Below are 22,668 nucleotides of genomic sequence, written 5' to 3'. Positions count from 1 at the left end.
GTATGGACACATAGGAACCAATGGTACCAAGTGAGAGTAGATGGGAGCAATCGAGTAATACTCTGTAACTGTTGGTTTCTCCGTAAAATATACCCAGTTGTGGATGGCACACATTACACCAAACCAGGAATTTCAAATTTGTCCACAAACCCTCAGCTTCCACCGGAACAACCCCCTGAGTAAACAATGGAGGTCGAACGGCACATTAATGTAAGATCATTCTGTGAGCATGATGAAGAGTTGATGAGAGATGTAAACACCCGGTCAGTACCCCTCCATTAAAACAACTTTCATGTAACAAGAGTACCAAGAAACTTATCAAAAGTGTGCAGAAAATCATGCAAGTTTTCTGTCGCAGGAAAAGATGACCACGACAATTCATCCCGTAGTAATGGAGGGGGGAGCATATATAGGTAAAAATGTTCTCTATTTCTGACAACAGGAAGTAACATGGGCTTATCTCCCCTGAATAGGAAGTAACTAGTGGTGAATTTCCCTTATAACTATATGGAGCAGAGACATAGGAGCAGCCATTTGCTGTTTGTGTGGATCTCAGTAATGAGCTGGAAGGACACATTTTCCCACTTTACACTAAAAAAAATCTATTATAACAAAAATGTAATAAAGAAATTAACTCATTTTTTTTTTGTGTGTGTGGATGCTTAAATTGCTGCATGTGTCATTGAAAAGAAAGAAAACGAATACATTGGATAATCACTTCAGGAGATTAAATCATATTATTTTGTTGCTTAGGTTTCCCCCTTTTCTTCTGCTTATCAATAATCTTGTAAGGTTTGACAATTCTCCCGTCAATGTAAACGCACGTATTTTGCATTGGGATGAAAATCAAATAATAAAAACAAATTGAATTTAAAATCTAAAAAGAAAGGAAAAATGAAGAAAAAAATAATGTAAGGAAATGTTGTCTTTTTGCAAGGTTAAAAAAATATACTTAAATGTTTTTGCAAATCAAAAAAGGTGAACTTATCTGAATTAAATTTAACAATTTGATCTCTTTTTCTTTTCAATTTCTATCTGAAAACGGTATAGTTTAAAGCAGAGTTGCGGAGTCGGATCGAGTTGAGCGTTTTTGAAAGAGTTGGAGTAAGAATGCTAGGAGTTGAAATGTTTTAGTTGACTCCGATTATTACTGAATATTTGAAATACTTTAAAATAAGGAATACTCTGATTGTTACTTAATATTTGAAATACTTTAAAATAAAGAGTAGGATATTTTGGAATTCTAAGAATCAAAGTTTGAGTCAGAATTTTTCGAATTCCAGGAACCAGAGTTAGACTTTAGACCGTCTGCAACTCTGGTTTAATATGTAAACACAAACAACAACTGTCAACAGTTTCACTAAAACTCTATCTCTGCCTAAAACTAAACCAAAATTCCATGAGCAAAGTTTATTTCCTAGAATTTTCCGTCTGTGGAACAAAATACTCTGGGGCTGCTTCCCAGCTGATTACAGCATATTCGTTTTCATGTCTAATTTAAATAAGTTCTTGTTGAACTGCCCTCTTATATAATTAAATCCTACTTAATTTCTTTCACTAACAATAAGTACACTGTAGTCCTGATGACCACCATTAACTCTTTTCCTCGAGTGGTCTTTGAGCCTTGATAAGTGGTTACTCCCTTGTAAAAAAATATGCTGCAATGATCCACCAAAAGAACTGGCAAACCAAAATCAAATATTGATTTTCTAGAAAGAAAGCTATCGATGGCAAAAATCGAGAAAGTGACTGACTTTGCAGTATATATTAGACTAGTGGGGTACCTGGCGTTTCCCGGGTATTTGGAGGTGTAAAAGAAAAAAAAAGTGTTAGTAGTCAGGCAGACTCGAACCTATGACGCGAAGGTTGAAAAGAAAGTGAAATAAAACGTAACATCTTATCGCTACGCTACGAGGCCATAGGAAGTGAAACGTGTTCAAATTTAGTCATGTCAATCAAAAAGTTGACTTGCTAAGTGAATGAGTTCACGCCGGTGCAGAAATCATTCCGTTGTTTCATTTATTTGTTGCCCCACGATGCTGGGAAAAACCAGCGTCCAGTGTCTGGACCATCCCCAGCTAGAACAAAATGAGAAAAGTGGAAAAAGAAAGGAGAAAAAAATTGAAAAAGGCAATGATATAATCACACGCACACAAAAAAAAAAGACGGCAAAGAAATAATCTCTAACACATAAAAAGCAAAGAAATAATCTCTAATATACATAAAAAGCAAAGAAATAATCTCTAACACATAAAAAGCAAAGAAATAATCTCTAACACAGTTTCAAGTGTAAACATGCTGAAATAAATGCTTGCTATTCATTGGTCAGGTTTGTGACATCATCAGTTCTTTGATCATTTCAAAGCAAACCTCCTGTGACATTTTTTTAAAAAGTTTTTTTTTTCTTTACACATCATGCTGATCCCTTAAGATAAATTAAATCAATTATTTTTTTTCCCTCGTTTTATTTAGATTGGATTTTTTTTTCTCTAGGATCCACCTCCATCAAGTTTGTTTACGTCAAGTGAAATGCAGATTTGAATATTTTGAAAGATTTTGCAAATTAGTAATAGAGTAATAATAATCTATAATATAAATCTCACCTGTCTGTTTTAATGTATGTATGTATGTATGTATGCCTAAAACTTTCGACGAATTTTCACGAGATCAGTATCGTTTTGAAGCTCGACTCTTTGGACGACAAATATAAAAAAAAATTGGTTAAAAACATTAATTAATTCCTTCACCCTTAACTGGGCAAATTTCTACAAGGTGGGGGTCGCTTTTTTTGCAATGGCAAATAAATCATGTTTTTTTGTTTTTTTGTTTTTTTTTCACATTCTTTTCCCCCTTTGTGGTACGGGTTCGAGCTTGCCTGCCTATTACCACTTTTGTTTTGTTTTTATTTGTTGCTCAACACAGACCTCCAAACACCTGGGCAATGCCGGGTATCCTGGCTAGTATATATTATAAAGAAAACAGTTGAAAACAAATCATGCACCATCCACTATGACTATCCCTACAGCTACATATCTAGAAAACAGAGCTATTAAACCTTACATAGTGATATTGGACAAGGAGAGAGAAGCAACCTTAGTAGAAGTTAGTGTCCCCCATTGATGCTAGGTTAAATAGAGCTGAGAGGGAACGTATAACGAAAACGAAGGTCTTATGTATGAAATGAAAAGGAATTGGAATCATTCCAATAATTAGTGGGGCAACCGAACTTATAAAAAATAATTTTTCAAACTACCTTGAAAATATACCAAGTGAATCAAACGCTAGAGAGATACAAACAATAGTACTTGAAGTTAGAATGTTAAAATGATCTCTCGGTTTAAATGTATGAGATAACAGGTGAATGTCTGGCATCCGGTATGATGCGCCATCCCCAGCTAGAACAAGATAATGAGGAAATTGGGTGAAAAAACAAAGAAAAAATTGAAAACGGCAATGATATAATCTCTAACACAAAAAAAAAAAAAACGGCAAAGAAATAATCTCTAACAAACATAAAAAGCAAAGAAATAATCTCTAACACAGTTTCAAGTGTCAACATGCTGAAATAAGTGCTTGCTGTTCATTGGTCAGATTGTGTGACATCATCAGTACTTTGATCATTTCAAAGCAAACCTCCTGTGACATTTTTTTTTTAAGTTTTTTTTTCTTTACACATCATGCTGATCCCTTAAGATAAATTAAATCAATTATTTTTTCCCCTCGTTTTATTTGGATTAGATTTTTTTTTTCTCTAGGATCCACCTCCATCAAGTTTGTTTACGTCAAGTGAAATGTGGATTTTAATATTTTGAAGGACTTTGCAAATTAAAAATGAGGAAGATATTTTTCACAGCGTTTCAAAAATTACAGTAGACCAGAACACAAATATCTATATTAGTTTTTCATTTTAGTTCAGTCGTTTTATTTATTATTTGTATTCAGTAGTTCTCACACAGGTCATCATCAGAGATTACTTACTAGCAACAACCGGTGGTGTGCCCTAATATGGGTGACAACAAGTCTCTCCAGGTTTCCATATTATTTTATTGTTTACTCACTAGGAGTAGTCATGCAGGCCATCATCAAAGATTTCTCTTTGAGAACAACTTGTGCCGTTCTCTGGAGTCTGAGTGACAACAAGTTCCACCAGATTTCTGGTGCCCTCCACCTCTTTCGATAACCTTTGCAGATAAATTTGCTTTATCACAACTGCCACTTACCATTGGTTTCTCATTGGCAGTGGCCATTGGTCTTCACTGGAATTTAGGTGAAATGAGCCTCCCCAAAGTCCCTGTTCTCAGCAGAGGTTTGACTAGTGTTTTCTCTCCTTGCTCTTTCCATCCTCCTTGACTCTCCGCACTTATATGTGTATAGTACCAGTTTATCATGACATATACACACAAAAAAGGTGGGGTAGGTTACCTTACATTTATACTTATGCTTTCATGTGATGTTTCTTTGTGTATTTTGTATCTATAGCAGTTTTTGTATGTCCGGCTTGTGTCTGTAGCTCGTGTGTGTTAGTTTCTGCATTCAAGGGGTTTCCTTATTATTTCAGCCGTTTTCATTATTGTTATGCATTGTATCTTCTCAGCCATTCCTCTGATTACAATCTTTTCTATTTATTTATTTATTTATCTATGTATTTAATATATCTTGGAATCTTTTAGATGTGGGTTGATATTATTTGGATTATTTAAGCTACTCTTCTCATAGTGGTTGTTAACTTTACGGCGTTTTGAGAGTTACATCAGACGAAATATTATGAATAACAACTAAAACTAAAATGGATTTGGTTTACGATTAGGTACTGAACTTCCGGTTTGCTGCTTCAAGAGTAGTTCCAAAAGTAAAACCTCATATTCGTTTTTTAAACTCAAAAAGTTGAAAAGCTACGAAGATGAAGAGCATTAAAACGAGCAACCTATTTTTTTTTTTTTTTTGCTCCAAAATTTATTTTTCTACATAGCCACCACCATTCTCAGTGCACTTTTACCAGGAATTCAATGATGCATCTCTGCATCTGACGCATGTCCATAACAGGGGTTGCTCTCTTAGAGTTGCATACCGCCAGTATCTGCAACAAAGAGATGAAACTTTAAGGTCATAAATGCATAAATTCAGTCATCATGATAATATAATTTACAATCCCCTCATCGATTTGGTTAGAATAAAAAATAGGGGGCATTACTTTTGGAATGTCTGGTACGTTGTGGGGTGGCGTTCATATATACGTCGTGTTATTGTGTGTCGTGTTACTAAATGTCAATATGGTGGCTTCTTCACTATCTGAACCCTAAGATATCTTGTTGCAATCTATTTATATTCTGTGATCATCTAAATGTGTTGCGTGCGTGTATGTCAGACTTAACATAAACACATACATGTATTTCGTCGACATACCTCATCAACTTTTCAACTGCGTCGTTGGTCTTTTGGTCCACCTGGAAATTTTACCTATTCTTGGAGGGAAGCTGGAACTTGTGGATGAATGCATTTCAACTCCAAGACGATGGTTGGTTTCATGCAGTTTTTGTTCACTTTCCAAATGTTGATCGTAGAAGAATGGAAAGTGGGTATCTTTATTTGGGTGGTTGATTCTAATCTCCACTTTTGAGACATGTCAGCCCCCTCTCAAGGGGGAAGGGAGACAACCGTTAACCCATTCACTCTTCTCAACATCCAAATTCCAACTTGACTCTATGTCCAGCCAACCTGAACACGTGACAACAAACAAGTCCTTCCGGTCAGCTATTTTTAGAGCTTCCGATGCAACTTGTCCATTTTACACCTTGATATGTTTTGACAACTTTTATCAAAACATAGCTTCACATCTTGTCTATTGTTTACCTGGCCAATTAGATAGATAGCTAGGTGGAGATAGATAGATAGCTAGATCGAGATGGATATACATAGATATATAGATAAATCGACAGACAGATCAATAACAGATAATTTGTAGTGTTCCATAACTATATAACATACCCCTCATAATTTGAGAATGAAATATTTATTTTCTTACTGCCAAGTAAAGTTGTGGACTTTTTTTTTTATATGTATGCATTAGAGATTTTGATTTCATTGTGCATCTAGTAAGGAACTTCTGATCTGGAAATAGGTGATCATTTTACATCAAATTTATATGCAAAACAGATCCCCCTCTTAAGATTCTAAGTTTCAGAGAGGTTAATCTATATATATAAAAGGCAAAATGTGTATGATCATTTTATGTATGTCTCAAAAAGGCTTTTTTCGCCGACGCTCCGAGGGGGGGGGTTACTATCGCTTAGAAGTGTTTATATACCCCCTAGATAATAATATATACAATTTGCAAACACGCATTGCGTCTAGATTTATTTACGGCGATTTTTACAAAATTATTCTATTTCAGCCCGTCTTGTGTTCGTTCAGCTTTTTCGTATAAAAAGCGAAACTAATTCAAAGCTAAGGCACTGTTCCCCGCAATTGCACCGGGAAACGTCCAGAAGCAATCAGCTTTGATCAATGTGGGCTAAATTCCTTATATCAGACAATTGCTATTCAATCTGGACAATGGGGAGCTGGTTTCCCCCCTCCCCAACATCTTGGGGAAAAAAACAGTCAAAGTTGGGTAAACAAACCCAAAAGCTGCCCCGCAGCAAAAGTTAACTCTGTGACTTCTATGTCAAATAGAAGCAGCAGAGTTAACTTTTATTGCGGACATGTGTCAATTCTATTTTTAATACGTAAATAAATAAATTCAAACGTGTTTCAGTTGCTCTTTATTGGCAGAGCGGGTAACGTGTCAGGTTTTTTGCACACTTTATCTAAAGGTTGTGAGTTCGAATCGTGGTGTGAGATGTCTCCCCCCCCCCGATTTTTAAAGGTTTAATATTGAAACAGGGTTATTTAAGCCATTTTTCACGTTCTATGTGTTTTTTTGTTTTTATTTTTCAGATTTTTTTAAAGAAGTTTTAACGTTCGTTTTTCTGTTTTTTTTTCATCACATTCGCGTTTTCTTTTTTTGTTTTTGTTTTTTGATTTTAAGAAATTTGAAAATCGTTCGTTTGCTTTACGTTAGTTTTTTTTTAAACATTTTTTTATAATATTTAAACAGGGTGATTACTTCGCTTATTCTTTTGATTTGATTTACCCCCCCCCCCTCCCGCCCAAGCACACACACCTCTAAACATCAGAATCCATTTTCTGTAGGCTGTTTTTGAACCCAATCAATGACGGGTACTTTTGCTAGTTTAATATATAAAAAGTCTGTGTGTGTGTGTGTGTGTGTGTGTGTGCATGTCTCGCAAAAACTTTCGACACATGTGATGGATCCCTACAAGATCAGTATTATTTTCAAGCGCGATCCTTCGGAAGACAAATATTGAAAAATTGGCCAAAAACGTTCATTTCTTCACCCTCAACTGGGCAGTTTTGTACAAGGAGGGGTCGCTTTTTTCACTGATATTTTAGCAAGTCACTGGCACCGTTGGATTGACTATGCTTAATTTCGATGTTCACGACTTCCAGTTTTGCAATGGACGCATTGGCAAAGACGTCACATTTTTATCATCTTCTTTTCCTCCTACGCATTACGGATTCGACCCTGCCTGTCTATTACCACTTTTTTTCCTTTTTTAACACTTCTCTCCATTCAGGCTGCCTAATTTTTTTTTATGGGCTTCCTTACTCTCCACACCTGGGAAACGCTGTGTACTCTCGCTAGTCACTTAATAGAAGTGAAATCTCATTTTTTTTTAGAATGAGGTGGGAGTGAATTAGCATAGGCTCTCCATGTACAAAGTTAATTTTTTCTTTGTTTTGTATGTGCCATTGATTTCGTTTGATTATTTTGTTTTATGGCATATCAACCCTTTTTGGGCCATTTAATGCCAAATTCAATACTTTTAGAAAATAAGGTCTATGCTTCAAGTTCTCTATGTCTCCAAATATTCATTCATGGTTTTTGATGTGATTGTTTAGTAGAGGAAATTATATTGTCTTTGTTTATGACATTATGCGTTGTGACGAGCATGCGCAGAAGCACACAAGAGTTGTGTGTCAATGTATGAGTCGGGCTTACCTGCAGCGAAAAGCGAACATGGGACCTTTAGATTGCAAATCAAAAGTCTACCAATGAGCTACATCCGTCCTACCCAGAATGATGATTGAGTTTCGCCCAATGGGTATAAAAAACAAGCTGATAAGTCAATCGGGGGTGGTTGAAAAATATTGCTCTGATAACATGTTTGACGTTACTGCATTTTGTATCATGGTGTGTTGATTCAACGAGATTGTTCGGTGTTGCTTGGGAATCTGGCATATCGATTTAATGATATTGTTCGGTGACATGTTGATTCGGCGATATTGTTCAGTGGCGTGGCGTGTTGCATGGAAATATTGTTATGGAGAGGCAAAGTGCGAATGGATTCATGTCCAGCCGACAAAAACGTAACCCGGGAATTGTGATGACCTGGTCCTATGACGCAAATCGTTTTATGGGTCAGGCCGTTTTATGGAGCAAGGTGCGAATGAACTCATGTCCAGGCTGACAAAAATGTAACCCAGGAATTGTGATTACCTGGAGATGACGTAATTCAGTCGGGGGTAAGACCAAAAGCAAACGCCGGGCTGGTCAAAATATGGGTCAATGACGTCAGTTGGTTTATGGGTTACCAGGTCGAAAGTCCATAAAAGTGAGATGGTAAACAAAAACAAAGCAGAGACGTGGAGACGAGGAACGATAGACAGACGACGAGGAACTGCCTGTCATGTTCGCAACCTACACCTCTCTCCATCACCTCCACCGCCGTATTGTGTATATATGAATGTTTGTTAAATAAACCAAGTTTGTTTATAACAAAGTGTTTCGCTATTCATTGATAAATGAACAGTGGTCATTCCAATCACTAGACGATTTACAACAAACATATATGTATAAATGTCAAACACACTATCTCTCAGTCTATCTATCGAGATATTCAAAAATCTCTTCTAGTTGAATTACAGGTGGTGCTCATGTAGTAGAATGTACCCTCTCTCTAGATGAAACACTAAGACTCTTCCTAAGACGAACAACAACAATACAAAATATACGCCATCTTCATACCACTCAGTATATAACAATATGTGTGTCGATTCAACGATATTGTTCGTTAGCGTGGTGTGTCGATTTGATTGTATTGTTCGGGATTGCGTGGATGAATTTGTTCAGGACCGTGCCATCACTTGTGATATATATATATATATATATATATATATATATATATATATATATATTTTTTATTTAGCTTTCCCTCTTCTATTATTAAGTGACATGTATTACATGCATATATTTTTGCAAACATAAAAAACACTTTCGAATTTTAATTTTACAGGCAGTTTAAAATCAATTAATATCTATCATTTTATCTTTAGTACCAGCAACAGAAAATTAAGTTTTAAACAAAATAAAGCCAAATGATAAATAATAAAGGAATCGTTTTTGGCATCGGAAAATAGGCACTAATTTTTTCCAATTCTAATACAGATTCCAATACGCCAAAATGTTCTGATTTTTCCGATTCTAATTCGAACTAACCGTCCCAACACTAATAAGTATTTCATTTCTAAAGAACTGCTCAATTGTCAGAGATAACATCCAAGGATAAATATAGCTAATTCTGTAAAATGCCCGGGTCTCCGTGAACATCGATTAAAAATGAGGATGTTATCTTTGGCATTAATCCAGTATCACACCCACACGAACTCTCCAATATACACCCACTGATCAATACTTCAATGAATGTTCACCATGTTCAACAATCAATAACCCAATCTACTGAATATTGATTTTTATATTTATCGTCAATGTACTTCAATTGGCACTGTACCATTTGAGCAGCACATTAAGTACCTGAAGGCTATTGAACACGGTGACTGGTTTAACCTCTTCAGCATCACAAAAGGTGAGGTATAGCAAGGTTAATATGAAAAATAATCATAAAACAGTTATATATGTCTGTGTAAAGCTTATTACAAACATAATATATAAACTATTACTTTCTTTCTCTTTTGTATATTCAGTGTTTCATTCTCGTGAGAATTCATCAGGCTTACAAATTATATCTTCATATATTAATTTATGTGATTAAATGAAATAATCACACAGACACACACACACACACACACACACACACACACACACACACACATGTATATATAAATAAACTGTGTCAATCACTTTATTGCAGATTAGTAAAATATCAATATTTCACTAAATATACGCAAAAAAAATTAAAATTGTATCATGAAAGGATTGCTTTTAGGTTAATTATTGTCTAAAATTTTATTCAAATTCATGCGATATTCACAAAGTTATAGCATTTTATTTATTATTAAGGAATTTATACTGTCCATCGCTTTATTGTAGATCTCTTACAATGCCAAAAAACTAGTGATTAAAGGTTATTGAAAAGCAAAGGATTGTTGCTGGACTTGCAGAAGGGTTGCCCATCAAAGATTTAGCCACGGAGCTGGAAAAAAGGATCCAGAACCTTGGCTTTATTCGTGAACAACCGCAACACCAAATCCAGAAAGGATAAGGGCACCAGTATAAACCTTTCAGATCATGATATTTGAAAAATTCTTAGGAAAGCCAACCGAAACCCAAACAGCTCCAGTGCTTCCATTTTTACAAGAGCTGGAATTACTCCAAGATCCAGGCAGGAACATCAAAACTCTTCCAATGCCTCCATTGAGCAAACAACATAGGGAAAACGAATGGCTTGGACAGAGAATTACATCAAAATGGATTTCCAATGTGTTTTATTTATGGATGAGGCCTGTGCTACTCTTGACGGTCTGGATGGATGGACCAAAATGGAGCTCCAGCCCCTTACAAAGTTCATCACCAACAACAATATGGAGCCATCATGTTTTGGGTGGGAATCATTAGGGACAAGTTAGTTGGAAGATTCCGAGTGCCAGAGGGTGTAAAGTTTACTAGCAATGTGTACACAGCCTTTTTGGATAATCATTCGTCACCATGGCTAGATGACACCTAAGATGTGCTTTTGTTTATTATTTTTTGACAAAAAAATATCATAAAAAATAAAGTTTTAATGATTAGACATTGTATTTTTGCCCTAAACAACATTTTAAGAGAGACCTGCAATCAAGCGATAGACAGTTGAAATTCTTTGATAAATAATAAAATGTCATAACTTCGTGAATATCACATGAATTTGAATAAAATTTTAGGAAATAATTAACCTAAAAGCAGTCCTTTGCTGATACGATTTTAATTTTTTTTTACGTATATTTAGTGAAATATTGGTATTTTACTAAATATACAATCAAGTGATAGACATAGTTTATATATTAGTGTTCGAACCATTAACTGGAATTGGAAATCAGAAAAATTAGAACTTTTTGGGGCATCTGTATCAGAATCGGAAAAATTTGAGACTAATTTCTGATTTCTGTACCTCTATAAGGCCACCATTCGCCCATGTATGGAGTATTGCTGTCACATTTGGGCTGGTGCATCTGCTACTAGTCTCTCGCTCCTTGACAAGGTTCAAAAGAGAGTTGCAAACCTGATAGGCCCTGAACTGGCATTTAAGCTTCAGCCTCTGTCCCATCGACGAAATGTTGCATCCCTCTGCCTTTTCTATAAGTATTTTAGTGGTGAATGCTCTGACGAACTGCAATCACTTGTGCCCCCATGACGTGAGCACCCTCGACAAACCCGACAGGCTGCTAAATCCCACCCCCACACTGTAGAGATCCCTAGATGTAAAAGATCTTTCTACTCCAATAGTTTCTTCCCCAGAATCGCTAGACTTTGGAATTTCATTCCAGGTCCCTGCTTCCCAACAATACTGACGTGCAGAAGTTCAAGTGTAACGTGAACCGACATCTTGCTAACTAAATCCCTACATAGTACCCCAGTAGTTGTTGCCCCTGATAGTAGCCCCCTACACCAAAGTGGCAATTTGCCTTGTTTGGGGTGAAAATGTAATTAAAAAAAAAAAAAAAAAAAAAATTCCAAGATGATTCTTTTCTTTTTCTTGACAATAAGAATCCGAAAAATTTGAGACTAATTTCTGATTCCAAAATGATTCTTTTCTTTTTCTTGACAATAAAAAAATGAAACACAAATTTATTTATTAGAAGTTGTTCATTTACAACTTAAGCTTAAAGGCCACAAAATGGGTTATAAATCCTACTCTTAGATTTAACATTGATTCTCAGAGTGTAATTTATTTCTTTTATTGGTGCATTACTGTAAACATTCCTTTGCAAACCTTTTCGCACATATTCGCTGAGCATTTCAGGGTGTTCACACTTGATATTAGAAGATTTTAAATGCTCTATTCAAGGTTTATTAATTTTGTTGGCGCCATCTGGACACTGTCGTTGTCTGGCGTTGGCTTCTTCTGAAATTATTAATGTTTAGGGTACTTTTTCATTCTGGATTCAAGTGAAGAATATAGATAAAATCTCCAGATAAGTTTATCAAAATCCTGGATAAAATACATACACGGAAAACCTTTCGAAGTTTTCGGAATTAAAAAGGAAATTATATCAATATTTAAATTTAGCCCCCCCCCCCCAAGGAGAATGAGATTTGGGCGTTTGTTACTGTAACTAACATAACAATAACAACAACAAAAAAAAAAGATGAAAAATAAATATGCAACAAATAAATTTTACCAAAGGTAAGACTCTTCTACCTACCTCGATAAGTTTATTTGTACTTAAACTTATTTTAAACGATGTTTTTAGTTCAAAACAAACTTAGTGTCTACACTGGCAAGTTAGAATTAAAAAAAAAAATGGCTTCCCAATAAGTCCTGCACAAAGAACCTTGATAATTGCTCAAAATCGAAAAATTAAACAAACGCTGGTAGAAACACATCAAATAAATTGTCAACAATCGAGTAAAAGTCTTATGTTCTACAAGTATTTTGTTTTTATTTTTGAGCGATTAAACAAGATTAAAAAGGTAGATTGCGCCGGAAATGATGATCATTTTACATTAAATTTATGTACGAAACTGCTTTCCTACTCGAAATTCTAAAATAATCATTTCTTTTTCCTTTCCGCCACATAATCATCTAGAAAAACGTAGAATTGGGAGAATGATTTAGTTAAGTGTTAATCTATTTAACATTATTATTATTATTATTATTATTATTATTATTATAGTAATCTTAGTTTTATATCTTTCAAGTTTTGAATGGTGTTCGCTTCTTGTTCTTACAGCTCCTCTCTCGCAAAAGATATGTTGTTTGTCTGCAGATAAGAATAAGTTTCCCCAGATATCCAGTACTCTCCACCCCCATTTCCATAACCTTTGTAAATGACGTTGCGTTATCGCAGCAGCCGCTTACTGTTGAGTTTTATCTCTTAGTGACCACTGGTCTTTACTGAAATTTGTGTGGCAACGAGTTTTCTGAAGATCCCAATCATTGATCCAGGATAATTCGATTAGTGATTTTTCTCCTCGATCTTCTCATCTTTCTTGAGCAGTCACAACTATTCGCTATGGTGCCAGTTGATGCTGACAATACAACTTATTATTATTATTATTATTATTATTATTATTATTATTATTTACAGGATGATGATAATGTTTTTCTTTTTACAGTAACGCAAATCAATCTAAAAAACCGACCAAATCTTTATAATTACGAGAAAAAACATGAATATTTCTTCATAGAGGGAAGGTAGAGAATAGTTAACCGAGTACCCGTCACAATGTTAAGAATGGTTTTCTAAATAGTAACATTCTCATGTAGAAATTCATTCTTGGTATGGGACGGGCTTTGTTCCTATTTACAATGTCTCCCCACGGGACAGAGTTAGACACTAGGGTCGTTTTTTAATGTGGAGAAAAGGAACAAAAATAAAAATTGTCTCAGTTGTGAAGGACTTCTCCTTTACTGAAAGAGAACAAGAAATTGAATTGCAGCATCCGAAGAACAGATACTACACTTTGACCTTGACCCAAAGGGACGGGCTTTGTTAACTAATCTGTTTCTAAACTGTTTTTTTTTATTTTGCATGCCACTCGTCGATTCTTTTTAATCGTTTATGAAAATTTCAAACGGCATTAACGACAATTAGCAATGATTAGAAAAACATTAGAGAAAAATATTTAGAAATATCTAGTCTTGTAAATATACGCCCCCCCTCCCACGTGTATTTTTACGTTTTGCAAAATATATATGGACATTGCATGGGAGAGGGATACAGTTATTTAAACATTTTAAAAGCATCGAATCTTTAATTAAATGTTAAGGAATTTTAAAAGAATCGGAATCGGTACTTGTATCGGAATCGGAAATTTAGAACAGAATCGGAAATTGTATTGGAATCGAGAAAAATTTTGGAATCGTCCCATCACAAATATATGTTATAGTAGTGCGTTTATTTATACAAACATTATTGGCTACATATGTGCATGCATGTTTCTGCTGTAATTTCTTTAGAGAAGTAGTGTCTTTAGGCCAGATATTTGTTAAGGCCTGTTTCTCTAAAGAAATTTCAGCAGAAACATGTATGCACAAATGCACACGCATGCACACGCACACATACACACAGGGTGTCCCAAAAGAAGCTGATGGATTTTAAATTTGATCAACTTCCTCAATATTTCAGTTATGCTTACCAATTTTCATATGTAGGTAGATGAGCCTCTCCATGATTTTTTCAGATATAGTAAGATATCATAGTCTATTTATTCTAATTTTATTTACACAACTTAATCTAGGGTATGTTTTTCACAAAGTCTAATTTTAGTTATGAAAAATGATGTTACTCAAATGTCCACCATTTTCATTTTCACACTCTTGTGCTCTCTGCAGGGCATTGTCCATTGTCTTTGGCTGAAGCTCTTGCACCAATGGAATTTTATATGGAAATTTGCCCTCTTCATGAAGCATTCTATGAAGAGATGATCGAGAGACCCCAATTTGACTTGATCTTCTTCTTACTGATGCAGATGGATCCTCGGCCACACTCTCTGCTAATCTCTGACGATTCTCATCACTTCTTGTCGTATGGGATCTACCAGATTTAGGGAGGTCAAATACAGACCCTTGCTCATGAAATCGAGCCACCATAGCTTTTATTGCATTGGGATTAGAGGAATTTCTTGTGTTGAAGTTTTGTCGAAATTCTCATTGAGTTTCTGATGTTTACTCATTCAACCGAAAATGCCACTCTACGATAAATATCCGCTCCTCGGTAGTGTAATGACTCGTGATGACCTTGGAAGGGTTACTCTAGATGATCTTAAAAAAAAAAATAAAAGAAAAATATAAAAAAATTAAGAAAGTTATGAATTTTTTTTTAACCATCAGCTTCTTTTGGGACACCCTGTATATATAGCGAGAGAAAGACAGAGATTTGCCCATTCCTGTAGCTTCTTAGTGAAAGTTTAGATTTTTCTCATTTAATCAATTAACCAATTTAATTAATCAGTTAATTTAACTGAATAATTTTACTTAAACATATGGTTTAATTCTTTGATAGCAAATCAATCTAATTGTTTTTAATCTTATCTTTTAAATAATCGAACGTAATAATGAATCAGTTTGGTTGATTGCTGGGTTTTACAGCATCTCAACCGTCATTGGGTTGGAAGAATATGACGTCATAGTCAAGATTTCTGCTTTTTTTGATTTCCGGTTTCTGATGGCTGGATAATTAGACATGGTGAAAAAAAAAGCCATTCTCAACATGTAAGAAAGGATTTCTTTCATGCTATCTGAGAGGAAAATAGTCATTAATCAGAAGGGACTATATCTTGCTTGTCATTATTGTCCTGTTGGCAGAGTAAAAACTGTGAATCCAAAGGAGTAATCTTGACTATAACCGAATATGAATATTCAATGTTTTTTTGTATTATTCGAACTATTGTTCTAATCTTAAGTGATATTTTCATGACATTTTGGTTGATATGACCTTTGACCTTCTTCAGGTGTATTTTGTCCAACTCAGGAATCTTTCTGTTGAACTTTGGAATCTTTCTGTCAAACTCGGGAATCTGCATGGAGTTTTGACCAGAACCTTTTATTTAATCCATGGGATTAACATGTTCTTGTTCTGTCAGCCATGACTGGGTAGAAGTTTTAAGTAATTCGCAATTGTATTTTGAGTGTCTCTCGCACTGGGGATTGGACCTTTAACCTCCAGAAGAGTAAGTTATAACTGAATGTTATCAAGTTCTTTATCCACTGCACTACAGGTCTTGGCGCTTGTACAGAATTGGGAAGAGATTTTCAGAAATCGTAAAACTGAATTTCACATGAAAACATATTCTTCATATTTTTAAGATGATTATATCCAAAAATTACGAAAATCGAGTAGAAAATTTTTTATTAAAGAAAATAAAAAATAGAATTCGATGAAAACGATCGTAAAACACAGGAGAGTTCAACAGGGAGGTAATTTTCCTTTTCAGTTAGACAATAATGGCGGAATTTTTTCACCTACTACCACGGTTAAAGTTGTTTTTTTAATAATTAAGTAATATTCAGATAATTCCGACTCTGGAAGCTACCAATGTAACTTATTAGAATTGACAAAAAAAAAAAAAAAAAATCAGTTGAAATCATTGTTTTTTATCTGAAAACTCCATTTATCGACTACAAAATCTCTTTCCAATAATGTAGAAGCGCCCAGGTCTTTATTCTATTAAGATTGCTAGCGTGTGAGTAGAGAATTCAAACGAATCCTTTGAACACCAGGATTGCAGAGTTGAAGTCAAAGATTTTAGAAGCAGACATAAGAAGACTAAGTTGAATCAACTGATTATGTGTATCGGAAGACTTTAAAATAAAGAGTTAGAATTTTGAAAATCTAGGTTTCAGTCGGAGTCAGAACTTTTTGGAATCAAAACATGATATATACATTATACCTTACTATCCTGGGTGCCCGGCATTGCCCGGGTGTTTGGAGGTGTGTGTTGAGAAAAAAAAAAGTGGTAGTAGGCAGGCAGGCTCAAACGAAGGAGGAAAAGAACATGAAAAAAAAGTGACATCTTTGCAGTGGCGAAGGTTTAAATTAAGGCTAGTCAATCGAAAAGAGGGGATGACTTTAAAAAATATTGGCGAAAAGAACGACCCCTCCTTGTAGAAGAGTGCCCAGTTGAGGGTGAAGGAATTAATGTTTTTGGCCAATTTTTCGATATTTGTCGTCCGAAGGGTCGAGCTTCAAAACGATACTGATCTCGTGAAAATCTGTCGGCTCTGTCGAAAGCTTTAGGCACATACATACATACATACATGCATACATACATACATACATACATACATACATACATACATACATACATACATACATTTAAACAGACATGTGAGATTTATATTATAGATGACTCTGCACTGTACTAAACACATAGGAAACTGAAAAATATTATGTACATGCAACTGGAAGGTATGCATACGTTAATAATAAAAATATCTGTGTTAACTTTTATTGTCTTAAACTATAAACACCACAAACAAGATACGTATACTTACATTCCACATAATTAAACACATTAGTCCCAACACAATAGTATGCACATGTATTGCTAAGAGAATGAAAAAAAAAATGCGCTGAGTCAAGGTTCTACAGACAGATTTATCTTTAGTTGACCTTTGACAACTAAATATTTTCATTTACTAGCCAAATAGAAAAGTTACCAGCCAAACCCACAAGATTTTTGGAATATGACACTTTCATTCTGTAACAAGTACTTACATCATAAAGACTTTTCTGTATATTTTTAATAAGTACAATTCAAAATATGCAATGAATTTGAAGGTATAAGCATTCAAATTTCTTCAGGTGTTATTTTTAAACCAAAAACAAAAAAAGAGTATATTGTTCTATTAAACCTTTTACTGTTTAAATAATTTAACTTTGTTCGTTTTATATCAAAACATAAAGGTTGAAAAGACATTTTTCACCCAGTAATGAGCTTTGGAAGATTACCAGTGAAAAAAATAAAAAATACAATCGCCAAAAGATAAGTCTTTCATTATTTCTAGTCGCCATTTGGAAAAATCACTCGCAAATGTAACTGTTGCACTCGCAACGTAAAGCCCTGTAGGTACATACACAGAAAAGCTTTCATTGTTACTACAAAGTCGTTTCTGTTAAAGGACATAATAAAGATCTGCTCCATAGGACCTTACCAATGTCCGCTCAATAGGATGGTTGAACAGAGGTTGAGGATGAATTCTGATCTTAATTCTTGATAATGTATTTGTATGAGAGTTGTTACCAGGTTTCATCGTGTCAACAAGATTTGAGGATTCTCTCAATTAAGAAAGGGGTCCCTAAACTTTTTTTATGAAGGGGTATAACTTTTGCCTGAAAATTGTTATAATTTAAGTTATATCCCCTCTCCCCGAATCATTGCGCTCACTTTTGTAACATACAAAACATTTTGTATAAGATTGATTTGTAGATTAATTGGTTTTGCAAAAAAATAGTCGGTATACAATAGTTTCTATTTAACCTTTTAAATTTTTAATTCCAAAAATTTTATTTTTAGAAAAATAGCCCCAGACAAGGCATGAAGCCACTTGATGTAAGGAGCTAACAAGAATGAAAGATGGTTATCAGAAAGATTATTTGAAGACTTTAAAATAAAGAGTCGAATTGTATTATTTGGATTATTCGGACTTATGATGTTTCGACTAATGCAACCTTTGACCATCTCCAGGTGTATCTTGTCGAACTTTGTAATATTTCTGTCGAACTAGGAAATTGGTACAGAATTTTACATGGAACATTTTATTTAATCCATGGGAGCAGCATGCTCTTGTTCTGTTAGCCATGACTGGATAGAAGTTTTAAGTACTTTGCAAGTGCATTCTTAGTGTTATCTGCACTGAGGATTGAACCGGAAGAAGATCGAAGGTTACATCGACAAAAACGTTGTGAGAATAACACTCAAAATGAGAACAGTAGTCTGAATACCAATGGAGAATAATTGTCCAAGTAATAAAGTTTATCGATCCTCATCTAAAAAACAAAGCAGAAACAAAGAGTCACGAGTTGGATATTTTGAAATTCTAGGAGTCAGACATTAGTATTTCTGACGCTATAACCTTGGCATTCATTTTTTTTTTTTTTTTCTTTACAAACAAGTGATAACAAGGATAAGGGTTAATTGGGTTGGACAGGTAAGCGGAGAAACATAGAAAGAATTAGTAACGATGGTTGTAACTGGTCATGACAGCGCACATGTTAATCTCCATATTTTTCTTGATTTTTCATTTACCCCCCCCCCACACACACACAACCATCCACTTGCCTTTTTATATAAAACTGCTTTAACTATAAATAATGTAAGTTCCTATTTATTTCATTATTATTATTATTATTATTATTATTATTATTATTATTATTATTTTTTTTTTTTTTTTAACCCTGTGAGCTACGTGTTGCTTTGAATGCTGATATGATATGGATATGATATTTTTATAAAAATTCTTAAACTTTGACCTTTCTGAAAAAAAAAAATAGCATTAAAAACTCTTCTTCAATATTTGAATTTATGTTTTGACTGCGTTTTTGTTATTTTATGATTAGGTTTTCGATCAAATTTAATCCAATTTGCAACAAACAATGGATAACCTGTTGGGTCAGTTGAAACTATTTTTGAGGAATAGCAGCAAATATGTATGTGTGTGTGTGAGAGAGAGAGAGAGAGAGAGAAAGAGAGAGAGAGAGATGGAGAGAGGTAGCATGAATTCTTTTTCAGTCATGAAAAATACATTTGTTGACGTAATAAATTTGATATTTAAGGTCTATCTAATATATACAGTAAAGTAAGTTTCTCTCGATTTTTGCCATCGATAACATTCTTTCTAGAAAATCAATATTTGTTTCTGGTTTGCCAGTTCTTTTGGTGGATCATTGCAGCATTTTTTTTTTTTTTTTTTTACAAGGGAGTCCCCTCCTTTTAAGGGTTGAAGGCCACTCGAGGATTAGGGTTAATGACTATAAGGTGGTCACTAAGACAACAGCGTAGTAATCGTTAGTGGTAACAACAGAGTATAATTTGATTATTTAAGAGGACAGCTCAACAAGAACTTGTTTACATTGGACTTGAAGACAACCATATTATAGTCAACTGGAAAGCAGACCAGCAGAACAGAGTTCCACGGGCGGTCAGTTCTAAGAAAGAAGCTTTGTTCATGGAATTTGCATTTAGATTTAGGCACATATAGTGAGGGAAATTATTGATAGTGGTTGTAGGTAGATGAGTTTTTTTCTGAAACTTTGACAGGGAGGACCAAAGATTGAAACTCAGACGAAAACTTGCCATGAAAATAGCGATAAGATGGAGACAGGCTCGAAACGTGTGAGAAAGAGGGAGCAGGGAAGAGAAAAGGTGTCACCTACTAGGTTTTGAAACCGGTTTTGAACTCTTTTACGGTAGGTTAGGGTTCTCAGAGCAGCTCCTGCCCAGATGTAGCAACTCCTGCCAAGATGTGGTAACAGAACTCTGTTAAGAACAGTAAAATATAATTGGATTTAATTGTTTCAGGAAAATACTTTAATTATTTTCAAATGAACTTATCTTTAAAACCATAAGTCTTATTCATCAATGAAGAGTGACTTCTATTTGGAACAGAATTAATATTTTGGAAATAAAATGCAGCATAGTTTAGAAATAAAAATCAAATCTAATTGCAACTTTCTACTCTTGTAAAAAGAACAATGTGAAATAAAAAATAAAAAATAGGAAATATGAAATAAAACGAATAAAAATTTAATGTCAGACTTGTTTGATTTTAGATCAAATTGAGTTTTCTTTTAATAAAAATCAATTAATTATTTTTTGAGGGCAAGATTTGTTTTATTCGGCCTACTGAATTCATCTTGGATGTTATTCTCACAGCGCTTTGGACTATGTAACATTCGACCTTTTTTGTTGTTGAATTTGAGAATCTTCTCATGGGGAACTAAAATTTGCAGAAAGGGAAATCAGTCTTGCATGAACTATGCTGAATGCAAGATTGTTTTACGGTAATTTCTTGCTTTGAAAGCAGCTATTTTCTTTCTTTCATATATGTGTGTGATTTGATCCAGGTAGTCGATTCTCTCACCAATGCATCAGACTCTACTGTAGCGGAATTTGAACATGTATTACTAAAACGATGATATCTTTTTTAGCAATAGCGCATGATACATACATGTACAACGTGTGGCCGTTTTCTTTATTTTTTTGTTCCAAACGTTTTTAAGTATCCCTGGCACTAGTAAAAGTAACTAGTAAATAAGTAACTGATGTTGGCTGTTGAATATTAGAATTTTTTGTCTGTTCTTATTGAAAAACAACAACTTGAATAAATATACAGGTTTAAAATAAACAAGTTCATATAGTGCAAACTAATATTGTGTGGCTGGTTAATCTTAATGCATCCAAAACCAAGCTTCTTTCCTTTTATCATAATCGCTCTGCTGACCCCCCCCCCCATCAAACCCTGATTGAAATGAATGGCTCTCACCTTAGGGAAGCTTCATGTCTTGATAATCTTCTGGGACTGGCCTTCGCTCCTGATCTGAAATGGAACACATACATCAAATCTGTTGCCAAGATAGCTGAAAAAATGGTTGAATCACACTACTGCTCCTGTAGGTATCTCATTGCCAATGCAATCCTCTATCTGTATAAGAACCACATACGTCTTAAAATGGAATACTGTTGCCACATCTGGGTAAGAGCTGCTCGGCGTACTCTATCCTGCCTTGATAGAGTTCAAAATGGGCCTCAAAACCTTTTCTCTACTCTACAACCTCTTTCCTACAGAAGAGACGTCACGAGCCTATATCTACTCTATTGCTATTTTCATAGCAAGCGCGCAACTGAACTCTAATTTATGGTCTCCTCTTGCCAAACTTTCACAAAAACACTCGACTAGCTACAACCACTATATATGATTTCCTCCACTCTCTGTCTGTGTCTAAATCTAAACACAGATTCCATGAACAAAGTTTCCACTTGCCTGCTTCCCGATTGAATACAACATGGTAACCTTCAAGTCCAATGTAAACAAGTTTTTGTTGAACCGTCCCCATAAATAATCAAATTCTACCCAATCTACACCATTAACGATTACTACACTACCACCTTACATTCATTAACCCTTATCCTTGAGAGGCCTTCGGGCCTTGATAAGTGATGACTCCCAAGCCCAAGAAAAAAAAACCCAGTGTGGTCCATGATTCTGTTGGTGTTTTTTTTTTGTTTTGAATATGCCATTTTATATATCTAGAAGTGTAAGCCATGTTTAGTTTCAGAACAGTTTCCGATGGTTCATTGTTCTACACAAGTTCTGGGAGGTGACTGGTTTGCAATAGACAATTCTTGAGTTGGAATCCACAGAGCAAAAGATTCTTCCCGTGTTGACACGAAGAAGAAAACATATGCGAAATTGCTACAGAAAGGTTTAATATTTATGGAGCAATTCTGGTTTCTGATTGGTTGGTAGCAGGACGTGAATTAATTCGATTCGTCAGTTCCTAGCAGCATCGTTTATAAATAGAATCTCCTGACTGTCTTACTATGATGGGATGGTCTCCTAGTGGCTTCGGCTGCAGGGAGACAGGGTAGAAGTACTCATCAATGATCCGTTCTTGACACTCAGCCCGACAGGTGAGGGGCCAGGAACTGGTCCAACACCTGTCCCA

General features: G+C 34.9%; 1 protein-coding gene and 1 long non-coding RNA gene across 4 annotated transcripts in view; one reads left to right on the top strand and one right to left on the bottom strand.

The window, feature by feature from the left end:
- Positions 1-22,668, bottom strand: part of LOC145297590 (uncharacterized) — a 496,342-nt gene that overhangs the window by 74,790 nt on the left and 398,884 nt on the right. Inside the window, exons 2-3 of one of the 2 annotated variants that reach the window (XR_013870277.1) lie at positions 21,486-21,539; positions 558-5,077 (exon numbers count right to left, since the gene is read on the bottom strand). This is a non-coding gene — a long non-coding RNA (uncharacterized LOC145297590). Of the gene's footprint in view, positions 1-557; positions 5,078-21,485; positions 21,540-22,668 lie in introns of those variants that run through there. The other variant, XR_013870278.1, reaches the window with a different exon arrangement.
- Positions 1-22,668, top strand: part of LOC145297589 (phospholipid phosphatase-related protein type 5-like) — a 254,821-nt gene that overhangs the window by 143,477 nt on the left and 88,676 nt on the right. The gene's annotated exons all lie outside the window — the stretch shown is intronic.

This window comes from Euprymna scolopes, chromosome 18, assembly GCF_053919585.1.
Source record: "Euprymna scolopes isolate OS-2025 chromosome 18, ASM5391958v1, whole genome shotgun sequence".
NCBI lineage: Eukaryota > Metazoa > Mollusca > Cephalopoda > Sepiida > Sepiolidae > Euprymna > Euprymna scolopes.
Note: the sequence above shows the minus strand (reverse complement) of the source record. Positions and strands in the feature narration are given on the sequence as shown.